Genomic DNA, 8748 nt, shown 5'->3' on the forward strand with positions numbered 1-8748 from the left:
ACGTCATTGGGGAACCCCGGCTTCCCTCACTAGCGTCAGAGGGGGTGAGGTCAGGTGACGGGTGGCCCCGCCCTCCTAATATAAGAAACGTCAGGCGCCGGCATCCCGCAGTGTCTTCGACAGTGGAGACAGAAGATGGATCCATGGATGGACTGCACTGGATCAGATCAGCCATCGCTGGTCCCCGGAGAGATGATCATCTGTAGCTGGATAGCAAGAATGGATTACCACTGCTGGAATCTTTTTTTATTTTTAATAAAGGAATTTTTCAAAAGTATGTTTGTCTTATTTAACAATTTTTTATGCTTTCTTTGTGAAATGGTAGGGGTACTTTTGTACCCCCTTACCATTTCAAAAAGGGGGGGCCGGGATCTGGGGGTCCCCTTGTTAAAGGGGGCTTCCAGATTATGATAAGCTTCCCGCCCGCAGACCCCCACAACCACCGGCCAGGGTTGTGGGGATGAGGCCCTTGTCCCCATCAACATTTCATTATAGCCACGAGTGATTTTAAAGGACTTTATTTTCTGCAGAAATTACACTTTGTGCAGGGACAGTTCTAAGCACAGGAAACGTGCGCCCCTTCACAGGCATACTATAGACACCCCCCAGGTACGAAATTTAAAGGAATATTACACTTTTATTGTTTCACTTTAATCATTATTAAAATCACTGCTCCCGAAAAAACATCAGTTTTTAAAACATTTTTTGCATTGATCCATGTCCCCTGGGGCAGGACCCAGGTCCCCAAACACTTTTTAGGACAGTAACTTGCATATTAGCCTTTAAAATTAGCACTTTAGATTTTGAACGTTCGAGTCCCATAGACTTTAATAGGGTTCTAAAGTTAACACGAAGTTTAGGTCTGTTCGCAGGTTCTGGGGCAAACCGAACAGGGAGGTATTCGGCTCATCCTTACTGCAGATGGACACTGGACAAGGCTGCAATGATAGACAAGGCTGCAATGATAGACAAGGCTGCAGATGGACACTGATAAGGCTGCATTGATAAGCATTTAAACGTAAGTTTTTTTCCTTAATATTCCCTCCTAAAATTGGGGTGCGTGTTATATGCCGGCACGTACGGTATATGGCTCCATTTATGTGGCCTCAAATATCCTGGTCAGCACATCTTGTAATTGGCTACTATGCAGCTTCTGCCTGAAGACCTGCAGATGCCCTTTTGCAGGTACTTTGAAAAAGTAATTTATGTTAGTACTTTCCCTGGTGCTGGTTTAAAAAGAAAAACACTAACCTAAAGCTTTAGCTAACTATAGTAATAACAAATGATTGGTTATTACTACATATACAGTGCCTTGCTAAAGTACTCACCCCCCTTTGCCTTTTTTTGTGTTTTGTTGCCTCACAACCTGGAATTAACATGGATTGTTTGAAGATTTGCATCATTTAATTTACAGAACATGTCGACAACTTTGAAGATTTTTTTTATTGTGAAGCAGACAACAAATAGGATAAAATAACAGAAAAAGTCAATGTGCATAACTATTCACCCCCTTAAGGTCAATACTTTGTAGAGCCACCTTTTCCGGCTATCACAGCTCCAAGTCACTTTGGATAAGTCTCTATGAGCTTGCCACATCTTACCACTGGGATTTTTGCCCATTCCTCCTTGCAAAACTGCTCCAGCTCCTCCAAGTTGGATGGTTTGCACTTGTGAACAGCAATCTTTAAGTCTGACCACAGATTTTCTATTGAATTTAGGTCTAGGCAATTCCAACACATTTACATGTTTCCCATTAAACCACTCAAGTGTTGCTTTAGCAGTGTGTTTGGGGTCATTGTCCTGCTGGAAGGTGAACCTCCGTCCTAGCCTCAAATCACACACAGAGTGGTACAGGTTTCTCAAGAATATCCCTATATTTAGCACCATTCCTCTTTCCCTCAACTCTGACCAGTTTCCCAGTACTGCTGAAAAACATCCCCACAGCATGATGCTGCCACCACCATGTTTCACTGTGTTTACATGGTGTTCTTTGGAGATGTGATGTGTTGGGTTTGCACCAGACAGCATTTTCTTTGATGGCCAAAAAGTTCACTTTTAGTCCCCTCAGACAAGAGCACCTTCCTCCATACATTTTGGGAGTCTCCCACATGCTTTTTCACAAACTTAAAACGTGTCATTTTGTTTTTTGCTGAAAGTAATGGTTTTCTTCTGGCCACTCTGCCATAAAGCCTAACTCTTTGGAGCGTACGGCTTATTGTTGTCCTATGTACAGATACTCCAGTCTCTGCTGTGGAACTCTGCAGCTCCTCCAGGGGTATATTAGGTCTCTGTACTGCCTCTCTGATTAATGCCCTTCTTGCCCTGTCCATGAGTTTTGGTGTGCGGCTCTCTTGGCAGGTTTACTGTTATGCCATGTTCTTTCCATTTGGTTATGATAGATTTGATGGTGCTCCTAGGGATCATCAAAGATTTGGGTATTTTTTTATAACCTAACCCTGACTTGTACTTCTCAACAACATTGTCCCTTACTTCTTTGGAGAGTTCCTTGGTCTCATGACAGTGTTTGATTAGTGGTGCCTCTTGCTTAGCTGTTGCAGCCTCTGGGGCCTTTCAAAAAGGTGTGTATATGTAATGAAAGATCATGTAACACTTAGATTGCACACAGGTGGACATTATTTCACTAATTATGTAACTTCTGAAGGTAATTGGTTGCACCAGAGCTTTTTATTGGCTTCAGAACAAAGGGGGTGAATACATACGCACGTGACAATTATCAGTCTTTTATTTCTGAAAAATAGTTTTATGTATATATTTTTTCAAATTTTACTTCATCATCTTACATAGTTACATAGTTGTGAAGTTGAAAAAGACACAAGTCCATTCTATGTGTGTGATTTATAAATGTAAAGTGTAAATTAAGCTTTGGCGCTGAAACCTTTTCTAATGTGCACTATGAGTGCCAGAAAATATATGTGTGTGTGTGGTGATCTATTATCCCAACTGATAATAAAAAATAGTGTGAACTAGTGGTTACTAAATAAGTGATGTCTGCCAAATGCGTGTTGATGTATATAAATAGATATGAATTGCAAATGAAACTTGAAATAAAATTAAAAGGAAGCCTGTTGGCTTGCAACTAAAAAATGCACATGTGTTGCAATAACATGGTGAACAAATCACATAACACTAAATGAAACAAACCAAAAAGGAAAAAAAAAAAATAATTTTTTTTTTTGTGCATGTATGCTTAGTGAAAGAAATCGTATGTAACCCACAAACCAGTAAAAGTGATCTGTAAATTATGCTATATATTATAAATCCCAAGAGTAACAGTCCAAAAATACTTGTGAAGGTAACAAGAAAAAATAACAAAAGAGATTCTTTCAATGTCCAACCAAAGTTTTCTTAAAATCGCATCACTCAATTACTGAAAAACGCATGGAGTCTTCTCAGGTAAGAGGGATAGAGCAAGGTGACTAGTGCAGAAGGGTTAAAATCATTCCTCTCCGGTGCGCCACTCTGTGTCAGGAAAAAAATATATATGCGCTCACCAGACCGAAAACCCTCAATGGGTTAGCCGAGCAGTCACAGTATGAGCCACTGTGCAGCTTTCCTTGGGCTCTGCTCCTGTTCTGCTGGGGGAATGTTTACTCTTTTCCTTCCACAATAGTCCGTTTAGTAAGTACATATAAGAGGGAACAGAAGTACAGCCATAGGGCAATACTGTTTTTTGAACGGTTTATTTGCTTAAAAGTCAAAACTACTCACAATATCAATAAAAACCAGATCGCCTTAATGATAGCTGCGCCGGCGTTGCTGCTTGTATGCCAGTATGAGGTGCACGTCCTAGGCCACGCCCTACGCGTTTCGTCAGAACGACGTCATCTGGAGCGGCCATGTTGGTGCACCCTCACGTTTATGTAGGGTGCAGCGCTCCTCTGCGCTTGCGCAATAGATCCGCGCCATTTTAACTATGGGAATGCCCTCACCCTACTGTTGTGTGTCTGTTACGTGCTGTATGTTCCCTTATTGCAGCACGAATATGGGAAAAAAACATTTTTATTACTGCGGACACAGGGGATGGTGAATTATTAGGCTATAGAGCGCTGCAACCCACATCTTTAATTTAGGCATGCAGGATCAAGGCAGGCAATAAAAAACTAATATCAAATATACATAAATATGATTAATAAAATATATATATAAAACAATGTATATAGAAAATATAATATATATGAAAACGGTAATCCACTGGCAGACTACCCCATGCATAGAACCCTCCTAAAGTACAGGGTTCTATCTGTATTTTTATTTTTAAATGCAAATGGAATCAATCCACACAATCACTTCCCTAGTAAGTGAATGTGCTCTGCAAAAAAAAAAAAAACAAAAAAAAAAAAAACAGGAGAAATGGATGAAACGAACTGGAAACATAAATGCATGTATATGCATCTATGTCAGCACACCTATACATCAATCAATTAACTGGGATCTATGGATGTAGAGGGTAGCTACAGGTGAGATTAATTTTTACAAAGGAAGCATGTTGTGGAGGGGTGCCGGTATGTTTCCATTTTGGGGGATACTCACTCCTAAAAGTGGGAGAGTAGAAAGAATAAACATAAAAAATAATAAATAAAATCTAAGAAACAAGAAATGAAGAATAGTATATACATGTACGTCCCTCGTTGGGAGGTGGTGCATAGTAATGGGCTCAAGTTTAGTTCATGTATATGTGTACTGCCCCCACTTGGGGGCATATATGTATAACCTTTTATTCGGGCCACATCATATATGTGCACCCTCTCCTATTCGGGACCAGAGCTTTTTAGTGGGTCTTTTTACTGTGATGCCACAACTTATTAGAAGGAACCTACCTAGTTTAATTATGGGTCGAATGTTATGCTTTGATTTCATGGATATGAACGGTCCTACCTTAAATGATAAATATTCTAAAAGTAAGGGAGTTAGGTTAAAAATTGGTCAGAAAACAATTCAAATCCAGCTCCACATTCATTCCCTGTGGTTGGAGGGTATCTAAGTTATATATCCATTTGGTCTCGTTTTTGGATATTTTAATTGTTTTGTCCTCTCCTCTCCAGTGGGCCCTTATTTTGTCAATTCCATAAAACACCATCTGCCCTGGGTCACGGTTATGGAAATCTCTAAAGTGTCTGGAGACACTGTGTTTGGGATACCCTTTTTTGATGTTCCTGATATGTTCTCCGATTCTAATTTGGAGTTCTCTCGTAGTTCGCCCTACATATTGCTTAGAACAGGGGCACTCTATAATATAGGTGACATGAGTGCTTTTACACGTAATGAGCTCATTTATTCTGTATTCTCTTTTATTTGAAGATGACTGAAAAGTGGTTCTCTTCTTTTCCGTTCTTTTGCTATTTCTACAGGGGAGGCATTTGCCACATTTGAAGAAACCTTTTAAATTGCCCGCTATTATTATTTGTCTTGGGGGATCGATGGTATTTTTGACTAGTTTGTTTCTCAGTGTGGGGGCCCTTCTGTAAATAAACAGTGTTTTTTTTGGTAGAATATCTTTGAGTGTACAGTCAGCTTTCAGGATAGGCCAGTGTTTTTTAATAATGGATTCCACATCCCTATGTTACCTATTGTATCCTGTAAGGAAGGCAATTGGTAGATTATTAACCTTATCTCGTCTTTTATCTTCCAATAATTTGTTCCGTTCCATTTGTTTTATTTCATTTTTCAACTTGCGTAAACCCTTTTCGTCATACCCCTTGTTTTTGAATCTTTCAATAATTATTTCCGCCTGTTGTTCGTAATCAATGCTGTTGCTGCAATTTCTATATAATCGCATCAGCTGGCCCTTAGGTATATTCCCCAGCCACTTAGCATGATGGCAGCTATTTGTGGGGATGTAGCCATTGCGGTCCGTCGGTTTGAAAAAAGTGCGTGTGCCCAACCTGTTGCCTTCCTTATATATTTGTAAGTCCAAATAGTCTACACTGCAGTTATTGTAATTACCAGTGAATTTTATGTTATAAATATTAGTGTTGATCTCATTAAAGAATTCTTGTAGTTGTTCCGTTGTGCCTCCCCATACAATAACGATGTCATCTATATATCGCCGGTACATTTTTAGGTTCTCCCTGTGTACACCATAGAGTTGCTCTTCCTCCCAACCATTGAGAAATAAATTCGCTACACTTGGGGCGTACTTAGCCCCCATGGCTACGCCTTTGGTCTGGTTGTAATATGTTCCTTTGTACCAAAAGTAGTTGTGGTGCATTGCCATTTTTTATTTAAATGATTTTTATTAGAATTTTGTAAGAAAGAAAAAGCAGAACAAAATTAAGTACATGCCCACACCAGGCAACAGTATATAACAACACATCAGATATAGTAACAATATATATACAAGTATCCAAGGCATATCATACATATGTACGGAGCTATACAAGAGTCTCCACTGCCCATCTATCACTTACATGCATAGTATGCCTCATACAATCTACTACTCTCCAGCCTAGGCATGTACATTATTATTACTGACCACTGTAGGCAAGAGTTAATCAGAATGGGAATAAAGCAGAAAAAAGAATAATAGAGAATAGAATAGAATAGTAAAGACAAAAGGAGAAGAGAATCTAGGATACTGAGAGACGGCCCAGCTTATATTAGACTTTTACATAGCCCTATTCTTAGCATAGGCATTCCAAGCAAACCAGTTATTTAGATATTTCTTAATTGACCCATCTCTATACGCTAAAATTTTCTCGAATTCTGAGATGATGTTCACTTTCCTAATCAATTCTGATATGTTAGGGGTGTCTTTCGTTTTCCAGTTATATACTATCAGTGTTCTGGCCGCGAAGATAACATGCATTGCTATTGTTCTCTTGTGGACTGGATAAGACGACATACCAATACTGAGTAGGGCTTTTTCTGGGGAGGGCTTAATTAGAACGCTGGTGATACGGGCAATCAGTTTAAATACCTCATTCCAGAAGCTCCGCAGGTGCGGACATCTCCACCACATGTGTAGTAATGTCCCCACCTGGCCACATCCCCTCCAACACTCGCTAGACCTGTCACCTGAAAATTTGGCTATGATATAAGGGGTAAGGTGCCATCTTGCCGTAATCTTCGCAGCCAGTTCCTCATAGTTTGCACATCTCGAAAAACTAACATTAGTCCTAAAAGCCTGCAACCATTGTAGCTCAGTAAATTTCTGACCTAGGTCTTTTTCCCATTTCTCCAGGTGACCGAATCTGAAAAAGTGAGATTTCGCACCTAATAAATCATACATTAATGAAATACCCTTATTTTTTGAAAAAGGCGAGGTCAAGAAATCCCACACTTCCGTAATAAATTGAGTACCTGAGGTTTTCTTATTTTGTAGCCAAGACACAACTTGGCAATACGGCAGAAATGCATTCCGAGGTAGCCGAAACTTGGTTTGAAGTGTCGGGAAGTCCATGGGGCGGTTATTTACCATAAGATCCTGAACCGTAGAGATCCCACTCTGTCGCCACCCGACCAGTGATAAGTTCGGGATCAACCACAGAAGTGACTCCACGGGAATAGGAGCCCGTGTAAATGTGTTTGTGGCTTGGTACGATGCAAGGAGGGTCCTCCAAGCCCCAAGGGAAGCCTGCACAGTTGGGAGATCACTATTAACGTGAAATTGTTCAATGTTATATGCTATTAGGAGGGAGCGGAGTGACCCATAACGAATCTCTGCCTGTTCCAATTGGCACCAGGGCTTCAGCTCCCGGGAGGAGAACCACCCCCGGAGCTGATCTAGAACCGCCGCCGTAGCGTAGTCCTTTAATATGGGTACACCCAGGCCCCCAGCCCATTTCTTCTTGCCCTGTACCGTGGTAGAAAATCTAGCTCTCTTCCCCGCCCAAATAAATGTTAACATTTGTTTTTGTAAAGCTTTAAAAAATTGGTCAGGTATGAGGATAGGAAGAGCCCTAAATAAATATGTCAATTTTGGGAGGAGCAACATTTTGTAAGCCGCTAGTCTTCCATGCCATGTAATATAATGTTTCTTAATTCTATTCATATCCATTTGCAGTGATTCAAATAAGGGGGGAAAATTAGCTTGAAATAGCTGTTTGGTTGAAGGAGTAAGATTTGTGCCCAGGTACTTAATGGAATTGGAGGCCCATGGGTATGGGAGGGCTGCTTGAATTTGAGATTTCACGTGATCATCTACACCAATGCCTAAAATGCAGGACTTGTTTTCGTTTATTTTATAATATGAGGCCTCCCCAAACTGTACGATAATGTTATGCGCTGCCGTGATAGAGTTAAGGGGATCGGATAGAGTCAAAATGACGTAATCCGCAAACAATGAAAGTTTGTGGTGAGTTGTCTGGGAGATAATGCCCTGCACTGCCATCTGTTTCCTAATGGTTTCGGCAAAGGGTTCCATTACTAAAGCAAAAATAATGGGGGATAACGGGCAACCTTGCCTAGTGCCGTTTGAGATAATGAATTTTTTGGAAAACATACCTTCAGTGTACACATAGGCAGATGGGGATGAGTATAAAGCTAGTATGGCCTGGTGAATGTTTCCCGTCAATCCAAACTTTTTCAGAACTTCAGCTAGATAACCCCAATGTATTCTATCGAAGGCCTTCTCTGCATCCAAGGAGAGGAGCAGAGAAGGCCTTCCCGACTTTTCAGCCAAATAAATTCGATTTATCAATCTTCTAGTTGCGTCATTAGCCTGTCGGCCTAGCACAAAGCCTACCTGATCATGGTTGACAAGACCCGGTAGTAATCTCGCCAACCTAC

Source organism: Lithobates pipiens, unplaced genomic scaffold (genome assembly GCF_037356315.1).
Source record: "Lithobates pipiens isolate NorthernLeopardFrog02 unplaced genomic scaffold, aLitPip1_a1.2 Scaffold_27, whole genome shotgun sequence".
Lineage (NCBI taxonomy): Eukaryota > Metazoa > Chordata > Amphibia > Anura > Ranidae > Lithobates > Lithobates pipiens.